A 20,028-nucleotide genomic window follows, 5' to 3' on the forward strand; every position below is an offset into this window, starting at 1 on the left:
GTCTCTCAAGGTATTCCTTCAGTATGGTATTGAAAGAACATTGCCCTTTTTGGCCTGCAAGGGCTCTGATGTTCCAAGAGGTGAGATGCAGGGCTGGACAGTGTTTCCTTCCCTGCAGTGATCTCAGCATGGTCAGAGTTGCACCCATCCTGTTTTGTCCAACAAATGGCACCATGTGCAGCTAACAGCAGCCAGTGACCTCTTTCTCCATGGTCTCCACTACAGTGAAATGATCTTTGACATTGATGGCATAACATTGTTCTTTATAGATTAACAATTTGATATCCAGTTTGATCAGGTATCTGCATTCTCCTTCCTTCTCTGCTTTGCTTAAAAGTGTTTGTTCCTTGAGGGTGAAGTACCTGATACCTCTCTCTGCCTGTCTCTGCAATGTTCCTAGTATTCAAGTCAATATAATAAAAAATTGTTTTCTTTTCACTATACTTTTCTCTTGCCTGTCTCTTTGAGCTGGGGTCTCTATGAGCCATGGTGTATTTGTGGTAGTACCAGGTGAATGGGAAAGCTCCTGGAGAAAGAAGCTGCTCTCTGCTTTGCACATGCTGTCACCCACCTTGTAATTGTTTTAGTGTGCAGTGAAATGCAATTGAGATTTATGTTTTTTGTCTTGCTCCTCTCTTTTCAGATCCCCACAGCAGTGATGCTGAAAGCCAGGGCAGATGGCTTCTGTCCCCCTGCAGTGTGACCAAGTGACCTCAGGGTGAGACTTGCTGAGTGAACCAGCTCTCCTTGATCCATGTGGGGCTGATGGATGCAGCATTCATTGTGCTCTTTAATTAACTAGCAAAAGGTTAGTTCACTGATTAAGGTAGGCTGTTTGTTTAAAAGTTTGCTTACATATTCAAGCAGTGTTTATATTAGAATACAGACTGATATCTCAGTTATTCCCACTTCTTTAAATCCACCCTGAATAAGAAGTGTTGTTGTCTATCAAACCAGGTGGCAGGGAATAGCAACCCCCTCAAACTCAAGCAGAAGTTTGAAGCTACAGAATCAATTCAGAGCTGGGTTCCTGCTCAGTTAGGAGTGTTGCTGACTAGGCCACAGTTCCTCACAGTCTTGACAAATTCATTGCTCAGTATTTGGGGCTTACCTATGCAGAACTTGGCAAATTCACTTAGAGAACCTCAGCTCTTCCCCATTAGGATAATGGAGAAGTATCTGGAAGCATGTTAAACAGTCCCTTTATTCAGCATCCATTCTGAGTCATTGTGGTGCCTTTCCCAAAGCGACAAACTGTTTGATAAGGTACAGTCATGTAGGAGCTGGAAGTACACAAGTGCAGTTATTAAAAATGAATGCTGTATCCTGTTTCCCTTGTGTATCTTGTCACTGACATGACTTCACAAGTTGCAAATCTATTAAACATTTCAAACATGGAACTGGAGCTCATTAAGCAGAATGTTGACTGGTATATAGCAAACCGTTTCAAATTCAAGACTGTTAACATTTGTCTCCAGAGTTTTTTGTCTTCTAGGTTGTCACTAAGCAATCCAGCTGTCTGGGAATGCAGCCTGTGCTTCCTGTGATCAGAATGTGACTGTCCTTTGGGGTGAGGTAGTAGGTTGTATAGTTTTAGGGCTATGCCCTGCCTGTCAGATAACTATACAATCTACTGTCTTTCCTGAAGTGGCTGTGATGTCAGCGCTGGATGGCTCCAAAAGCCAACACAGATATTTTTCAACTGTACCATTCTCTGGCTCTGTCTGCATGTTTGGTTCTTGTACACAAATGTACTGTAACACTCCTCAGAGTGTTTAGATTCCTGTATTTCCCATTCGGGCTCAAAAGCCATTTCCTTGTGGCATTTTTGGAGAGCAGGTGGGGTGTGAGTGCAGGACACAGAGGTACAGCCCAGCCTGCAGTGGATTTGCTCACACCCAGCTGTGTGGGACTGCCATGGGAGTGGCCACTTGGAAACAGCTGATCCATCTCTCCCTTGTTCTCTGCCATCTGTGTTCATATTAAACATAAATGGTACTTTTGATTCAGCAGCTGTTTAAATCCACTTGGTGTAGGCTGTTTGAGAAACTCCAAAGGGATGAGCTTGACAAAACCCTGAGAGGATGTCTTCCCAGTCAATCGTGTTCTGCCCTGGAAATGGTAAATATTTGAACCCTGAGTAAGAGGTCTCTTCAGTCAGTTTTGGGCACTGATTTAACTCACTTTTTATTACATATTGCTACTTTGGGAGGCACAGTGTTTGCCACTGCTGTTCTCCTGTCTCTGCAGTCCCTCCACCAGTTCTGTCTGACTCCCAGGTGGAGCTGTGGGGAAGGGCTGAGGTCACACAGAGCCTCTCTAAGGCTAAGAAATGTGTGGGCTGGAGAGTGATCAGGTAATTTACTTACAAATGGTGAGATGTTTCCTTCAGAAGATGCACGTGATGCTCTAACAGGATGAGGTAGTAGGTTGTGTGGTTTCAGGGTAGTGATTTTGCCCCAATCAGGAGATAACTATACAACCTACTGCCTTCCCTGATAGGCAGCATAACGACCTCAGTGTCTTAATTCACAGAGAAACAAGAGCTAAAATACACTCCTGAGATATACTTCTGAGACCAGCAAAGTAAGTCTAGATATAGTTGTTGCTATCCTGTCCCTAATAGCTCTAAATTTAAATTTTAAGTGTAGATTTTTCAAAACTGCCTGCAAAATAATTACCCTTTTTAAAGTCTTTATCATGAAAAATTGAATTAAAGAAGTTTTATTTATTTCAAAGTTTGCCTGCTCTTGATCTGTTTCATTTTTGGTTCATTTGAGTGGGATGAAGTTACTGGGGGAAATCATTCCAAAAATGCTGCAAACTTGCATTGAGGAAGTTTGTATTTGCTTGACATCTAAGTTTGAGTGCAACAAATTTTACTCACAATACCCTGGTTTAGTTCAACCTTACCTCTCCCTCAGGAATCTTGCAGTGTTTTACAAAGAGTTCTGGGTTAAATCACACAACATTCTTCAGCAGGTAAGGTTTACATTGCAAGGGAAAAACTGTAACAATGAAAATCAAGAGTGAGAATTAAAAAACCAAAACCAGACATCTTATTTCCCTCAGTTTCTCATAACAGGCTCATTTAAGTGTTTAGTGCCCCAAAAGAATTCTCTGCTATCTAAAAAGTTCAAATTGCATCTGAAAAACTATGGACAAAAAATGTTTGTCAGTTAAAGATATTTCATAAAGAATATGAACTCAGTAGTCTTACAAGAAAAATCGGTGGAAGAAGGGGAATATAACAACAAGGTGCTGAGTTTGGTCATAGACATAGAAATCATTCTCCTATGTGCAAAATACACCCAAAAATAGGAGTCCTGTAAACCTTAAAGTTATCTTGAGACCAGAGGTATCAGACTGGTTTTGTATAACCATCAGTATATATTTTGTTTATACAGCAGCCTGTTACTGTAGACTGGAGTCAAAATTGAAGGTAGGTGTAATCCTGTGTTTCTGTTTGCCAGCTACACAAAGGCAAGCCTGCCTTCCCTGAGAAGCTTCTCCCTCATCTCTGTAACTGGGAGAGCTGTGACATGCACAGTGAAGGCAAATGGAATAACTCATGGTACAGTCAGAAGCTAAAGTGGGTATTTTATTTTGCCTCTCTGGTCCAAAAATACCACACGTTATCTGGAGTCAGGTGGTATTTGAATCATCCAACACCTCAAAACAGGGCCTTTTGTTCATACCTTTACCAAAGGTTTGGAAGGCTTTTTGACTTGGACTCAAAGAGACAGATAAAGCTGTTGGTACAGGAGGAAAAGCTGGTGCATGTCTGGAACACCTACAGGAGAACAGGCAATACTGTTGCTGGTTTTAATCTTCTCCATTTCTCTGGCTGTGCATCTCTTAATGCAGCCCTGCAGGTCCTGAGCTCCTTCTTGCAGCCTCAGGGCTGCAGCTTGAACGTGAGACAAGCTGGGGCAGTGATTGCTTTGTGTGAAGCCTAAAGCATCCTGCTGCTCTCCAGGGTGCAGAACAGGCTGGAGAGCACAGTCTTGCATTCTGTAAATACAGAGGGAATGTTCTCTCTGGGACAGTGGGATTAACAGAGGGAAAATGCTGTCCACGTGCTACAGCAGCCTGTTAGATCCCAACTCTGAAGCAGTTTTCAAATCTTCTGGCTCTGCCTGGGTCAGCATTTTGCTCTTGGTAATGAGCTGTGAGTTTTCAGATTCAAGTTGTTCTGGCAATGCCATTAAAATAAAGGGCCAAAAATATCCATAGTGTTCACCTCTCTAGGATCAGCTGTAAATGCAAAACCATGTGCCTGTTCTTGGCAGCTTGTGAGCCTGCAGATAATCAGGGCTGTCCTTAGTGGCTGGCATTACAGCTAATGACTCTCCACCAGAAACGTGAAAGCACAACTCAGGGGCTCTGAGTATTTCCCAGAACTGCAGACTGAAAATGTTTGTGTCCAAATGTAAGCAGCAGCTTGGCCTGCTGGAATCACAAGGGAAGAACAGCTGGGTTTTTTTTAAAACACCAGTCAGCATTACCACTTCTTGAGATGTCATGCTGCTTGTTGCACACCTCAGGTGTGAGGAAAGAGCTAATCATGAGTGCACATAACATCACATGAGAAATGTGTATCATGCCATGCACTTCTATACAGTCTGTGTCCACTTAAACATCTCTCTTTGATTTAGTGTGCCAGCAAATATTCATTGGCAAGCAGAAGCTTAATACATCTTGCTGTAACAAAGCTTGTACATTTGCTTATGACTGGCCAGGTAAAATTAGGTGGGTATGGGATTTTCTCTGAGGCAAAGATTTCAGTTATTAGCTTCCCTTCTGTGCCCTGGAGAAAGTGCTTTGTGTTTTGAGAGAAGGCACAGAGAAGACATTAAGCTGCTCTCTGACATTGAAGCCACCATGGAACTTTGAATCTCCACTGTGTGGATGTGTGAAATGTTCTGCCTCTTCTACTTTTCAAGGCTCTTACAGTTTTGTTGGGTTTTTAAACATGAACAAACCTCCTTATTCCTGAAAACACCCAGTGTAAAAATTTTTACTACATTTGGCAAAACACTAAAGCAAAGGTAGACATCTGCAGATGACACCAATAACTACCCTAAGGACATGTGGTGCCAGCCCCACCTGTGTATCAAAAACTTGTATCAAAAACCTAGGCCAAAATATCCACTGGTTTTCAAATAACTCTGTGTTCCTAAGTCAAATGGACACTTTCAATTGTTCTACAATTATAAGTAATGAGCACCAGTCATGCTAGGCACTTGATGGTATAAAGACTTGTTCGGTTGTGGGATAGTGTTCATGCCCAGTCTCCAACACAAATCAAAACCCAACAAGGAACCAGGTCAAGAAACAAAGTTGCCAATGAGTTCCCTGATGTGTCTTATGTTCATGTTCCAGAGGTTTTTGCTCTGAGTTTTCCCTGTCCAGCTTGCTCATACAAATGTAAACAATAATATTTCCATCCTCAAGGAGCCCAACTGAGATTTTATAAAGCAAACAAAGTGTATTAAGAAGGTTTCTCAATCAGCTGAAAGTGAGCAGCAGTTACACATTAATATCTGGTGTTAATTAACACTTGGAAGAGAGTGAGAAACAGTTGATGCACTTTGAATAACACAAATAAAAGTACCACTCTTAGATGGTTCTTAATGCAAACATCTAAACTGAAAATAAAATTGTTCCTGATACAATAAATTGCCATTTCCCTTTTGTGAAAAAAAGGCAGTTTAACCCTTCCTTTACACAGTAAGACAGGTCCTTTGAACACCTTGCTTTTGGTGACAGAAAGGTCTCACTTGTGGTGAAATTATGAAAACACATTTCACAGCACTCAGGATCTGGGAGGTTTCGGTCCAGTCTTTCCAGTCCTTCCTAAGCAGATTATTTCTTGTGTGCAAGGATACCCTCTTCTCTCTGGCTTCAGCCCCGACTTGGTGCTGTGTTTCTCACATCTGGTAAAAAACTACCCTGCAAACTTGACAAATGGTAGTATAGCAGTGACTGAAAATCAGATGGGGAATCCCACAGGTCCTATTTTTATTTAGGCTTGGCTTGCTGGCTCATTCCAGTGACCTCTGCTGAGGTTTGGCATGGGATACTCATGGTTGCAACATACTTTTTTCCTCCTTTTTATTCAACTTTTTCCTCCAGAGTTGCAACATGGCTACAACTTTGGTTGTATTTTCTTTTTCTCCCCTCTTTTTTCCTTTTTGAAAAAAAATGGGTAGAATAAAATTCTTGATATTCCAGGATCCAGTGATTTACCTTTTATTCCTGCATCTTAGCAAAACTTAGAGTCTGACTTTGGAAGTTCAAATGGACAAGTATGTTCTCATTTCATTCCCCTTTGCAATTCATCTTTTCCAAGATGTAATAAGTTTTGACCATAGCACAAAGAAACTTTATAAAAATATTACATCTATCATACTATACTAGCTGGCAGAAAAAAACCAAAAGTGTATTCACAATTTTTTAAAAAACTTGAGCAAAATTATTATTATTATGAAAGTCTCCTTTGGAAGACTTCCACACTTCAAAGTTGTTTCCCACTAGAGCAAAGAAAAAGAGATTTTCCTGTCTAGAATATGGTAGCATATCCCTAGCTTCAGCTACTCCCAAATTTCCAGTGGAGGAGCTCCATCTCCGTTGGTTTGGGTGAGGGTATGTGTGGTATTTTTTGCATCCCCTGTCAAAGGGAGGAATGAATGAATCTGACTCCATGTTCTTAGAAGGCTAATTTATTATTTTATGAACTATATTATATAAAAGAATACTAAAACTATACTAAAGAATAGAGAAAGGATACAGACAGAAGGCTAAAAGATACTAAAGGAAAAAAAAGATACTCCAGATTCTGACACAGCTGGACCATGATTGGTCATTAAGTCAAAACAATTCACATGAAACCAATGAAACAATCACCTGTTGGTAAACAATGTCCAAACCACATTTCAAAGCAGCAAAACACAGGAGAAGCAAATCAGATAATTATTGTTTTTATTTTTCTCTGAGGCTTCTCAGCTTCCCAAGAGAAGAATCCTGGGTAAAGAAATTTTTCAGAAAATGTGACAGTGACAGGTGTGGGCACACACCCTGAACCATCCATCGCTCACAGACACCTGTGAAAGGCCCAGGATGTTGGTGGAGCTTTCCCTGCCCAGAGCTGTGTCTGCAGCTGGGACAGGAGAGTGGCTTGGCCCCAGGTGAGCCCAGCCAGGGGAGGTGTTTGGTTCCCCCAGGTGATGCCAGGGGGAGGCAGCAGCCGGGCCCTGCTCCCACCTGCAGTGTGTGGCACACCCCATGGGGCATTCCCACCAAGGGCAGGTGGATGCACTTCTCCCCAAGGAGTATTTGAGGGATTTGATCGCTGTTCAATCTGGAGACATCAGAACTCTTTATTTTGGAGGCAGTTGTGCTCACCTCAGCCCGAGGGCAGATGGGCTGCAGTGGCAGGGGCCAGGCTGTGGCTGCCTTCCCAGCCTCCCTCCCCCCCAGTTCTCCCATCTGAGGCCTCTCCAAAGTGATTTATGGCTCCCTGTGAGTGCCTGGGATGGAATTAGGGCGCCTTGGATTACATGGTGCCTTCCCTGTTATTCTTGCTGCACGGCACAGATTTATGATGGCTTTTAAGCCAGGCAGCACGTAAAGAAATATGATCTTAACAAAATATAGAAGGGACCAAAGGAGGTCAAAGTGTGGGAGCTGAACACTGCATGGTGATCCAGGATTTCCTTTTATTTACTGCTCACACCTTTTCAGTCTCAAGTGGATTTGGGCTGTCTCAGGCAGCCCTACCCCACATAATCCTCTGAGCCCAGAGACTTTGCCATCAGCGGATGTCTTCCTTATGATTTAGGAAATGTAGGAAATCCCAAAATGCTCCTGGTCAATTAAATGAGTTTTAGGCACAGAGTGCAAGAAAGACACACAGCATCAGGGTAGGTAGGAGCCCCATGTTCATGTGGGCAGGCTTTCTGTCTCCTGGCATTTCTTGCTGTGGCAGCAGCTGAGGGTTTGCCAGGTCAGTGGTGTCCTGCAGATCTCTGTTTTCAGTGCTGGAGGAGAATCATTTGGGAGAGTCCTTCATGGAGACATGGAGTAAGAGGTGTGCCAAATCCCATGCTGAGACTGTGGGACAAAGAAAATAATGCTGTAAGCAGCTCTACTTTATAGCTTTATTTACAGATATTCATCAATTATTCCTAAACTGTAGCACATAAGAAAAAAAGGCCTTGCCCTTAGCCTGCAGATGGGCAATGTGAGACCTGCAGCAGGTGCAAGGTGTCTTGAGCACAAGGGTGGAGCTGCAGGGAGTCACCTGCAGGACCATGGCCTGCCTCAAACACTGCCTCAAACTGCAAAGTGAAACAGCTGCCAAGGGGAAGGGAGGCTATAAATATAGCCAACAACTCCTGAGCCAGTGGCTACTGCTGAGAGCCTGGTCTTGAACCAAAAGCAAAGAACAGGAGCCTCCTCTCTCTGGGGTGAGGGCAGTAATCCCCTCCAGCTACAGGATCAGTCTCTCCATTAGTAAAACAAAGTTTGGTGTGCTCCCTTTCATTCAGATCTATTACCATTATTTCTCCATGTGAGGAAAGGAATTTATCTCTTGTAGCCTAGAGCTGTAGCAAGGTTCCATGGTATGGGGGTTCTGTTGGGTTTATTCAGGTGAGATGCTGGTGGTCTGTTTCTGTTTGGAAGGCACACAACAGTTTGCATAATAGTTCACCTGCTCTTCCAGAGCAACATCCTCTCCATTTCTCCAGCTGCTTGTTGCTGCTCACACTGTAATCCCTTTCTAGAGCAGTGGGACTTGAACCAGGCTGGTCCCCAGATGTTCTTTGGGAATTTCACAGGCCAGGAGTCCACATCTGAAGCACCTTTTTTTTAAAGCCTGGACTCTTGTGAGATGTAAGGCAGACATCAGCACTGACAGCTACCACAAAAGTGCCTCCTCTTAACCAATTTCACAGGTGAATCACATTTATAAAGCAAGCAGCACCCCTTTAGTTTTCAACACAGAATAAGGTTAAAACAAGTAAGCTAATTGCTGGAAGTAATTTGCTAAGAGGTTTGTTGCTTTTGCCATTTCTTTCCCATGTGCAGTTCCCCAGAGCCTGAGAAGCTCTCAGCTATGGGTGTTCTCCTCAGATTCCAGGTTTCCTCCAAAGGGGCATCCCACAAAAGGTGAGTGATGTCATTTGCCAGAAGGGGAGATGTTCCCCAGCTCTCTATTTTGAACTGATTACTGAATTTCTCATGCTTTATCCTCACAGTATGTGCTGTTTATCATGACATCAAAACCAATATCTCTGGGAAACACTGACACTACTGCACATGTTTAAGTGAAATCCCCATATTCAAAGCATAGTAAAATTCTGTAAAAGACAAAATTTAATGGACATTATGAGGAGAAAATTCTACCTATCTCTTCTTCTACATTCCTTCTGGTTGAATGATAGAGTCAGTGTACCAAAGTATTTATTTATTTATCTGTTTTAAGTTTGCATTGCCTAACGCACAGGAGATCTTGGAGGCAGAGTGAGGCCTGGATGTGCTCTAATGAGTTGGTGTTTGTAATTAATGCTTTGAATGCTGAGCTGTGTCCAGCCTGATTGTAAAGCAGATTTTTAATGGACTAAAGGTGCTGTCAGCCCAGCTAAGAATGAAACCCTTATGATGATACTTATCCATTCTCTCTTAAAAGAGAAGAGAATATCCTGAGAATAGAAAATTAGAAGCAGAAGGAAGGAACGACACAGGGAATGATTCAACAGGTGATGGAAATTCAACTGAGATTGCATATGTGCAACATGATCATGTTGGAAAAATAATTAGTTGAGCTGGGAGCAAAGTGAACCTCTAGTGGAAGAAGTTGGCTTAGTCAGCAGATAAAAATCTCATGCTAGACAGAGTCTGAAGGTGAGCCTGATCAATCTGATTTGATTTTTTTCAAAATACAAATTCCTCCTCAGGGGGACATCTTCTAGTTAACAGAGTATACATTGGCTTAAAATAACTCCACTTGAATTGGTCTCCAAAGTGAGAGTTTGTCTCACTTTGCAGTATCTGAACTCTTGAGAGTGTGAGATTCTGCAAACCAAGCAGAAGGATTCTCCTGCAATTCAACATTCAGCAGCTGTCAGAGCTTTTCAGTTCCTCATGTGAAAGAGGCAGTCATGGAAACCAGTCAGGGGAAAAGAGGTTTCAGAAACAGTTACTGAAATTGCAGGTGTCAACATCCACAGGAGCTGGAGCTACAGGGGAACTGGCAGGGAGGGCTTGGCAGAAACAAGGGGAAGCTGCTCAGAAAATCATGTTTCAGGACTGTCAGTGTGTCTGTTAAAGATGGCAAGAATGAAAAATTAAATACTAGATTAATATAACCCATCAAGTTGAAATAAACTTGGTCTGGCTCTGAAGAGAAGCTGGAGAATGACCAGGAACTGCAGCAGGGATGGATGGATGGATGGATGGATGTGGAAGTGTTATATCTACAGATGCATCCCAACTACAAAACAAACACTTCAGTGTCCAGACATGGGGAATCTAGGGTAGAGCTTCAGCTGCCAGACTTGCCTGAGAATGTGGGATATGCACGTGAAGCCCCCTGGCAAAAGGTAGAAATTGAGGCATCTTAAATATGAGAAAATTCTGTTTAAGTCTCTAAAGAAACAGTATAAATTATAAAGAGCAGCATTAGCTGTGACTTACAAACCCCAAGTATGATTCTGCCATAACATCTTCCTTCCTCCCTTCCTACTTATTTAGCAAGTTTTCCATGTACAATAGTGTCTTTATACAAAGTTTCAATTCTTTTGCAGCAAGTGTTACTGACTTACTATAAAGATGCTCTTTGATAGAAGTTACTTTCCCTTTCAGCACTTCTAAATAGTTCTGTTTCAACTTTGTGCTCCTTTCCCCCCAAAATCTGAGTTACAAAACTTCTTCCTTCAGTCCCCAGTGGAGGTTTGTTTGTATTGGCTTTGATGTGAGTAGTTTAGCTGCTTGGTTTAGTTTTGTCCTTTCAGGTTTAATTTTAACCCTTTAAAGGTTTATTCAAAAATAATTACACAACACGAGATCTTAAAAGGCACAGTGAGATGCTCATGGTAAAAATGAATAACAGGTCTGGTTGGGGAAAAATGTTACAGAACTGATGTTCTCCTTGTCTGAAAAAGGAAAGTACAGGTGGTATCTTTGTCAGTCTCCCCAGTGGAAATAACAGGCAAGATTTTAAAAGCTGATTAACTGCTGCAGCTAAAGAAGCTGAACTCTTACAGTCACACAAAAATCAAAAATACCAAAATAGTCTTAATTACGAGCTGTATGCTGTCTAAAACTAGAAAAATCAACATCATTTGGCTTCCCAAGAAGTAATTACAGGTTATAGAGACTTGAGGAGATAAAATCTCTGGGGCAGCTACAGTGTCTGGGTAAATTAGGAAGCCCAGATACAGTGTTCAGAAATATGAGATGGATAGGTACAGGCACTGGCCAGCTGGCTGCCACTGATAGAAATGTCCTAAGCAGCAAGGAAGTACAAAAAAACTCAACTGCTTTGGCTCATACCAACAGAGAGAAACTGCAGCAGCAAGGAACTTGCAAAAGGAAATTAAAAACTGTCAAGATTACTTGACAGGATCCATCCAGTATTTCAGATTTTCTTTTACTTTGGATACAGATGTCAGTGTTTATATACCCCAAAATTACTGCCATAAGAAAGAGTGGAAGGCCATTTTACTATAAAAGTCTAAATTTTCTAGAAGCACAGTATCAGTTGAGACTGAAGAATGATCTTGCTGCTCTTGCTTTGGGAACAATAAACTACAGTACACCTCAAACATAAAGAGTTGGAGTGGGGATAGGAACGATGGAAGCAATTGCTTTACCTCAAAATAGCTAAAAAAGGCAAATATTAGCTGTAGAGGAAAATGTCTTATTTCAGCATATAAGCAAAAGCCTGCGCTGAAGTTATAATCCCTGCCTTGCTACCAGCCAGATGTTCTCCATAAAGGAAAATTCACTAACTCTTCAAGTACCACAGGTATATGAAAAGCCACTAGTTTTATACTGGCTGATTAAATTAACATAATGCCACAAAGTCACTGTAATTTAACCCATCAATGCTCTGAAATGGCTGGGATGAGTAGGAGTGCCAGTGCCAGATAAAACCCAGGGAGATGCATGGAGACATTGAGTTTCTGTGCTTGTAAACCCAGCCCCAGCCCACCAGATGATGGCAGGAGAAGCTTCTGGGGTTGGTCACCACATACAGGGATTTTTACTCTCCCTTATACAGTGCAGAGCAACAGGTGATGATGTTTTATGTTTCTCTGGAGGCATTTATGGAGAGAAACTTCACTGGGCCTGAATAAAACAATGGGCACATGGAGGAAAATACAATTTGTTGAAGTGCAGTAACATGTCGGCTGCAAAGATATGTAAAATGCAAACAATTGGACAGTGTAATTAATTTGCTTAACTGACAACATAAAGCCACACGAGACAGGCAACCCAGAGAGGCTGATTTAATGCAAGGAGGGAGATTTGACAGCCTGTGCAGGAAGAAGGAGTCTCTCAAACTGTGGTGGGATTTTTTGTGAAAAGCTGTGCATGGAGGAGGTTCTCAGAAGTGGCTGAATCAAAGCATTTGGAAATTTGTCTGTGGGGGGATGTCCCTTTGGCCTGAGTGCACAAGGGAAAACCTGTGGTGTGGGCACTCCCCTGGTCCCACGTTGTGTTTTGAGATGTGGGTGAGATGCCGTCATTGCTGTGTCTTTCAGTGGCACACGTGTGTGTGTGTTCTACCCACCCTGCAGGCTCTGGGGCTGCTGCTGACAGGAAGATCAGACCCCTCTAGACTAACACCACCTCTCTGTACTCCCCTAAAAAACCCCAAATACTCCTGCAGCTGCAAGGACTGCTCAGTGTTACCTTGCCAGTAACACACACGGCTCATCCTCATTGACTTAAACTTGTGCTCCAACCAGTACAAATATTTGTTCATCCAGGGCCCTTTCAGAGCTGTTACAGCTTTACCTGTGATTCTCATTGGGCAGAACTGCAGTTTGGATCTGCAGGAACATCTGAACCCCTCATTTTCCTGGAACATCTGTTTTCAGCTGGACAGGAGGGTGGGAGAAGAACACTTACTGGCATTACTGTGCATCTAAAACACATTTCTGGCTCTCGGTGCCAGGGAAAGGACAGTCCTCTGCCAGCCCATGGCCTCTGGGCTGTGGGGCATGCGCTTTATCACATGCTGCAGTCAGCTGCAAATTAATAGGGAAAATAATACTTTTTGTCCTGTGAACCACATTAGCCGCAGAATTATGCCATTATTTCTTTCTTCAGCTGCTTTTCTGGTTCAGTTCCAGTTCAGCTCTGCCTCAGCAGAATCTCAGCCAGGCTGAATATGAATTTCAGCTGAACCAGAATCTCTGCTGGTTCAATGTTCCTTTCATGTTATGATACACAAATTAACTAGGAACCAGAATGCAATTAAGATTGATGAGTACAAGGATTATTTTTTTTACTCTCACAGCCATATCTGTTCCAGCTTCTAAGTCTTCCTGTCTATAGCAACAAGAATGAGGGATGAGCAGAACCTATATTCTATTCAGCAAGTTACAACATCAGAAAGAGAGTAAACAGCCCCTGCAAGCACCTCCTACAAATGTAGGAAATGGATATTACCCTTACCACAGACAAACAAGAGCAGACACTGTCACCTTTGGGTGTTTTTGAAGCAAAGACACTACAATCTGACTGAAGCTCTGTGACTCAAATCTTCCTCTACCAAAGTCAGGATTTGTTTTGAAAATCTAGCATGAGCTGAACCCCAATTTCAATTTACAAAAAGTGAGTTTAGTTTTTCAACCACCATCCTGTCACACCAATAAAACTGGGGACAAATTAGCAATTACTAAAACACATAATGAAGTATCTTTTGAACAGGAAGAGGTCAACTTATGTTTTCCCAAGGGTCATTATACAACTTTATGGCACCAGACTATGTATGATTTGAACACTGTATTTCTAAATGAAATAGTTCTGGAGTTCTCACAATTTATGTGGCTGTTTTTCTGCAAGAGAAAATGAACTGTAATGCTGATTTCCTCTCAGCTCTCTCAGTTTTCCATACACACACACACCTGTACATATATACACAGTGTAGTGTTAGTTCTTGGTATGTAAATGAAATGCCTAAGTTGTAGCAGCCTATTTTAGTAATTTTGACCAGCAAGTCTACATTGGAGGATCTCTTCCCTGTAACTTGTCTTGGCATTTAACACTACCTGCACAGTTAGTGAATAAATTCTGACAAAATCCTGTGCTACAGAGGCAGGTATTGTTACTGCTGCTATTAATGCACTTTTTGGAACAAGGCAAAAGGAATTCACCTGTACTACAGGAGTTAGAGCACAGAGAGATTTGGGCCCATATTCTCCCCCTCTCCCCCATCCTTTGGACCTTGAAACCTTTCTGCATGTAGTAATTTAGCAAAGGTTGTGATTCTGTGCTGTTGTCTGACTTCTGGGTCACCTGTGCCTGGACACAGCACAGAGAACTGGATGAGAACCAGGCAGCCAACAGTGCCACAGTGTTCCTGGTGTAAATCCTCAGGCAGGGCATCGCTGCTCCCTGGGGAGGATGGCAGAGTATTTTGGGCTGGGGTAAATTACAACCATGAACTTTCCCTGTGCCAACTAAAACAGCACAAAAAAATAAAATTCCCCCCGCGCCCAGCAGCAGCGAGGCTCTCACCAGAGCCAGCACAGCCATCCAACTATAAATAGCAACTTCCCTAAAATTAGATGGAACTGGCAGGCTCTGGGCCATGAATGGGAGCACTGTTAATATGCTCATCAGGTACTGGAAGGGCTCCAAATCTGACAAGGCCTGCTACGGCACAAACGTTCTGTGCCTGGAAAAATGAGCAGGAATGGCTGAATGAATGGGGCCAGGGATGTTTTCCTAACTGGATAATAATGTCACAGACTGCCTGACCATGCTGGTTACTTAAAGGAGTACTGCAAGGAGGGATATTTCTTCATATTTCTCACTGTTTTGCTTATGCTAACAGAAAATGCTGTTAAATCTAATGAATAAAGAAAGATGGGAAGTCATTTAGGGGGAAATTAATACTGAGATAGTCAGTAAAGTTAAACCAAGCCGGGTAACAGTGTAAATGTTAGTATGTAGCTGCTTTTGGCTGTTTTCATTCAGAAATGGCCTGGGCTTCTCTGCACTCCTCCATGGTGATTTTCTGAATAGTGAATAAAAATATGAGGCAATGGTACACCAGGTACTTGGTACTAATTGGCTGTTCCCCTGCTACAGAAACATCAAAAATGCTGTTTGGCTTTCTGCAGTTCAGAACACACCCCATAGCATAGGAGGTGCTATTGTGGTCCCAAAATGGCAGAGAAACTTCAACTGCACAGATGATGTATGCTGACCTTTTCTCTAGCCTAGCACCATTGAAATCCAATCACTTCTGCACCTGCCATCAATCAGCCCACACTTCCATATATAGACTTTTTTTCCCCCTAAAAAAATTAAGTTACCTCATACAAAGGCACCTTGAGGGCACATTGCATTTCCACAAGGGAAGTCAGAGCACAGCAGCTGATAAATTGTGAATTCACACCAAGCTCATTGTACAGTGTCTCTCCCATGTTGATAAACCATTCGTTCACTTCAGTTTAATTCATTTTGAGCGTGAATTAAGTTAAGGTAATTATGGCCAGCTGACTCCTAAATGAGTGTCCATAGAGAAATTATATATGCTTGAGTTATACTCACTTTAAATTTACATCTTTTTTTTGTTAATTCACATTGACAATTTATGCAGGACAAGCCATTGGGTATCTTGGGCTTGTGCCAGAGCACTTTGAAGATAAGGAAGGTGGTTTTGAACTAGTCTCAACAGAGGGCAGAAAAATCAAATTCTCAAAGATGAAAAATAGATCAGATTTTTTTTTATTAAATAGAAAACATATAAATGGCTCAAACATAATAAGATTTTTGCACATAATTATGATAATTTAATGGTTTTTGTGAGAAACATTAAACAGCATAGCACTGTTTCTATGCCCTTCTCAAGTCAGCACTTGTAGGCCATAAGGAAACCCCAAATTTACCCCACCATGCCCCAATTAATGTGATCATTTAAATGGGCCAAAGTATTTGCACAGCTTGTTGTTTTGGTTTTTTTCCTGAAATCATCTCTTCATATGGCCATATCAACTTGTTTCTAATGTACAGAATTCTTTGAGTGATATGTAGATTCGTTTTCACCATGGTTTCAGGAAATAAGAGCGAGTTACTCTAACTCCAGCTGGAAAATAATGATGCCATTGCTCCAGTCCTGCTGCAGCTTTGCCACTGTCACATTAACAGACTGTACTGGTGGTCTGAAGGCCTCACACAGCTGCCATGAAAAGTAGGTTTAACCACAGCTTCCAGACAATGGATTTTTGCTTAGGAGAAATTTTGTGTAAGCCAGCACTTTGAAATTTAATCCTACAGGGGTTAAAAACAAGGCTGTTTATTCTCCATGAGGGGATTTAATATTTGGGTTAACCACTTGATTAGCAAGGTTGTGACCTTTGTTTATGGAATAGCTGCTGTATTTCTAGCCCAATGAGAAGAAAAGCTTTGATGTCCAGAGTGCTGATAGTGAAGTGTGTATTTTCACTGGGGAAATGTTCTGTGTCAGTGAGGAGCAGGAATGAAGTCTAATGAGGACTCAAAGGGGCTTCTTGAATAATTGTGTGTGCATCATGGGGGGCGGGGGAACAACCAAAGTGACAAACTTACCAAAACCTTTCTATATGAAGATATAAAATCTGTTAGGATATTGCTGTAATTGTTTTGGAAGACTATGCACACACTTCTTAAACATAGTGATAAACGTGAAGAAAAGTTTCAGAAAGAGAAATGCCTTGGATTCTGAACCAAGATTTCAGTAGAAAAGATAATTAAACAAAAACTGACAAAGCAACTAATGGAAGTTCAGACTCTACTTCATAGTTCCAGTTTACTCCATAATCCCTTTTCCCTCACATTTCCAGCTCTCTCCCTTCCCACCGAGCCCGGAGAGCTGCCACTAGAGGTCAGGTGTTTATCGCTCTCCTCACTGCCATCAATCACCTCTCGTGCTGCTCGGTTAGAAACGAGTCTGCCCGAAAACAAACTAGAAATCAGAGCAAGGAGGAACTGTGAATTTACACCCCGGTTATGTGTTCTTCACAAATCACAACATTTAAAATCTAGTTATGATTTCGTGTGAGAAATCTGCAGTACAAAGATGGGATTTCCCAACAAAGGCAGAGAAAACATTCATTGATTCAGGTGCTGCACCAAAACCAATGGAGAAGCTATCAGTAATGGTGATGAAAATAATGATTAGGTACAGTACACATATATTTGGAATGGTATAGGGCAGGTTCTGCTGTGATTTTTACCTGTAATGATTATGCTTCTCACACAATTAGTGTTTGCCTGACCAATTTTTTGTCTCTGCAAAAGTGAGTGCTAGCTGGACAGGCAGCATGAGCTGAGGACATGAGGCTAGAGGAACTGGGGGAGAGGATGTAGCCAGCTGAAGTTCCTACCACAAAAATGCTTGGGAAATCAGGTTTTGCTTGTTTCCTGGCACACATGCAATTCCTATGGCTAGGAACAGTTCTATTAATTTTTCCAACTTGCTCTCAAGCTCTTTAGTAACTACACGGTCAATATTGCTGCCTTGTGCAAAAATACAAATGTAAAATTTAATTGGGTTGGGTCTTTCCCAGTGAATGCAGTGAAAAGTCATAGAAGCTAACACAAGTAGAGCAATCATTCCATATCCAAATGTAGGCTCATTTCATCAATACTTATGTATTTTATGGAGGATCATGATTTTCTGAGCAAGAGCCTAAGAAACAAGAGCCTAAGAAAAAACCAAGAATTTAATTGCTTAAAATGAGATGTTATTTAAGTTAACTAAGCCAGCACAGGGTGGTGACATCAGAGAACCCCACTTAAGTTATTGCCTCCCAACTGCACATCTCCATAGGGAGATGTATTAAATGAATTTATGGGGATAGAGCCACAGGCCAAAGGCATGTGCAAGGGTATTTAGCAAGCAGCAGTTGCAGTCTCCTGATAACACAGCTCCAGAAACTCCAGCTCATTCATGGTGCTTCTGAAAGGCCCAAACCCAACCCAGCACGAGGAAGGAAGCTTCCCCCTTATCCTTCTCTTTCACAAAGGTGTTCCCATGGCATGCCCCTGTTCCACAGATCCAAGCAAGAGCAGGGATTTTGCTTTCTGTAGGAGAGATAAAAAATCATCTGCTGTCCTTCCTTTGTTCAATAAAAGAGTTGGGTTCAGTCTTCTGTCAGAAACCATTCAGTAGCAAAGAAAGAGCTCTAGGCTATGTGGATGCAGCCCTGATCAGCCCCAAGCATCTCTGCCATTCCAACACTTGAAACTTCTGGTTTTGTAAGCTTTTCTCTTGAGACATCTCCACAGAAAAACCTGGAGAGTATCCAACCTCATTTTAAAATGTATTTCACCTGACATACAGAACATCTTGTGTAAACCACACTGAGATGCTCTTCAAAGCCTGTTCTTTCCTTCACTGCCTCTTTCAGAGTGCAGCAAATTCTCTTACAGAGATTTCTGATGGTAACAAAAATCATTAAATATGTCTTTTATTCATTAGCATCACTATGTTTTCAAAATATTTTCCAGGTGTGTTTGAAATAAATAATTTGAATTTTCTATTTAATCTGTCCCTTCATGCAAAATTGCAGGGGATCTTCAGTGCAATGTCTTAGAACTGTGACAGAGTGAGAGTTTTTCTACGTTTTTCAGTGGAATAGGTTCCCTGATCTGGTTCACAGCACAGCCCTGCAAAAAGCTGGAATTGGGAACAGAGTGAGAGGTGGTATAAAATTTCATCATCAAAAAACTCAAAGCACATCAATTCCAAATTTTTGAGAGATGTAACTTTATCAACAACTGGAAAAACAAAATAATCTAAGAGTAAAAACTTGAATTACCAGTCATACACATTAGGAATAAGGAAGAACTATGTTTATTTAGGTTTGGGAGGGTAGGCTTTGGGTTTTTTGGTAGAAGTAAGTCTTTTTATCTTTGTTCAAAGGGTGAGTGGCTGCTGTTCTAAGCAGCAGTATGGAAAGGGAACAAGCAGTTTTGTCTCAGGTGTTTTCTATTCTCTCCACCTTGTTTTTACACCGTGCAATCACCGGTACAGAAGTCCACAGTTACTCAATGTCCATTTACTGCATGCAAATATTTTTGTTGTGATAGAAACATTATTTTAGAGGATGGCACAATGGCCTTGTTACTATTTTAAACCAGCTGCTGGTAATATGAAACTACTCCCAGAGTACTTGAAACTGCTACTGTATAGTTTGCTAAAACTGCATTTAGGGTTTGTTTCGTGGCTTTGATGACCACATTGCTCAGATCCTGCTGTGCCTTGTGCTTCGTCTGCTCAGAAGAGGGACTACAGCTTTCTTTTCAACCAGAGAGAAATTTAAACAGCAAATATTTAATTTTTAGGCTTAAGTAATTTCCAGGGGGATATTATTTGTTATTTGTAGAAAGTTTTATAAGGATTTTTAAAAAATACTTTATAGGAAATGACCTATTTGTGTTCTTGTAATGCCATAAGACAACTGCAAGGAGAAATGTTTTTACATGAGAGAGGAATGGTTCTATCAAGCAAATGTGAAAATAAATTCAATAAGTAGGCATTCATCCTCATTTAGCAGAGAAGCCATGTATATACCTTGAGTGTTAAAAGATCCTTCTAAAAGATCACCTGTTATATCAAATTTTCACTAACTTGAGGGCAAAAGGTCTGCACTCACAGTTGCAGCTGTTATCTGCAGGGCTGAATTCTCACCAAATCTGATGATTCTACAGGGCCTGCACAGTTCTGGGTGCAGCCCTGTGAGGTTTCTGTGCCTGCTGACAAATAGGAAGAATAACTTTGTTAACACTGAGTGACTT

General features: G+C 41.6%; 1 long non-coding RNA gene across 2 annotated transcripts in view; it reads left to right on the top strand.

Moving 5' to 3' along the window:
- Positions 1-2,738, top strand: part of LOC134417111 (uncharacterized) — a 73,884-nt gene extending 71,146 nt beyond the window's left edge. For both annotated transcript variants that reach the window (XR_010027500.1, XR_010027501.1), the window contains exon 7: positions 644-2,738. This is a non-coding gene — a long non-coding RNA (uncharacterized LOC134417111). The remainder of the gene's footprint in view (positions 1-643) is intronic.
- The last annotated feature ends 17,290 nt before the right edge of the window (positions 2,739-20,028 follow it).

The sequence above is a fragment of the Melospiza melodia genome, chromosome 4, assembly GCF_035770615.1.
Source record: "Melospiza melodia melodia isolate bMelMel2 chromosome 4, bMelMel2.pri, whole genome shotgun sequence".
NCBI classification, from domain to species: Eukaryota; Metazoa; Chordata; class Aves; order Passeriformes; family Passerellidae; genus Melospiza; species Melospiza melodia.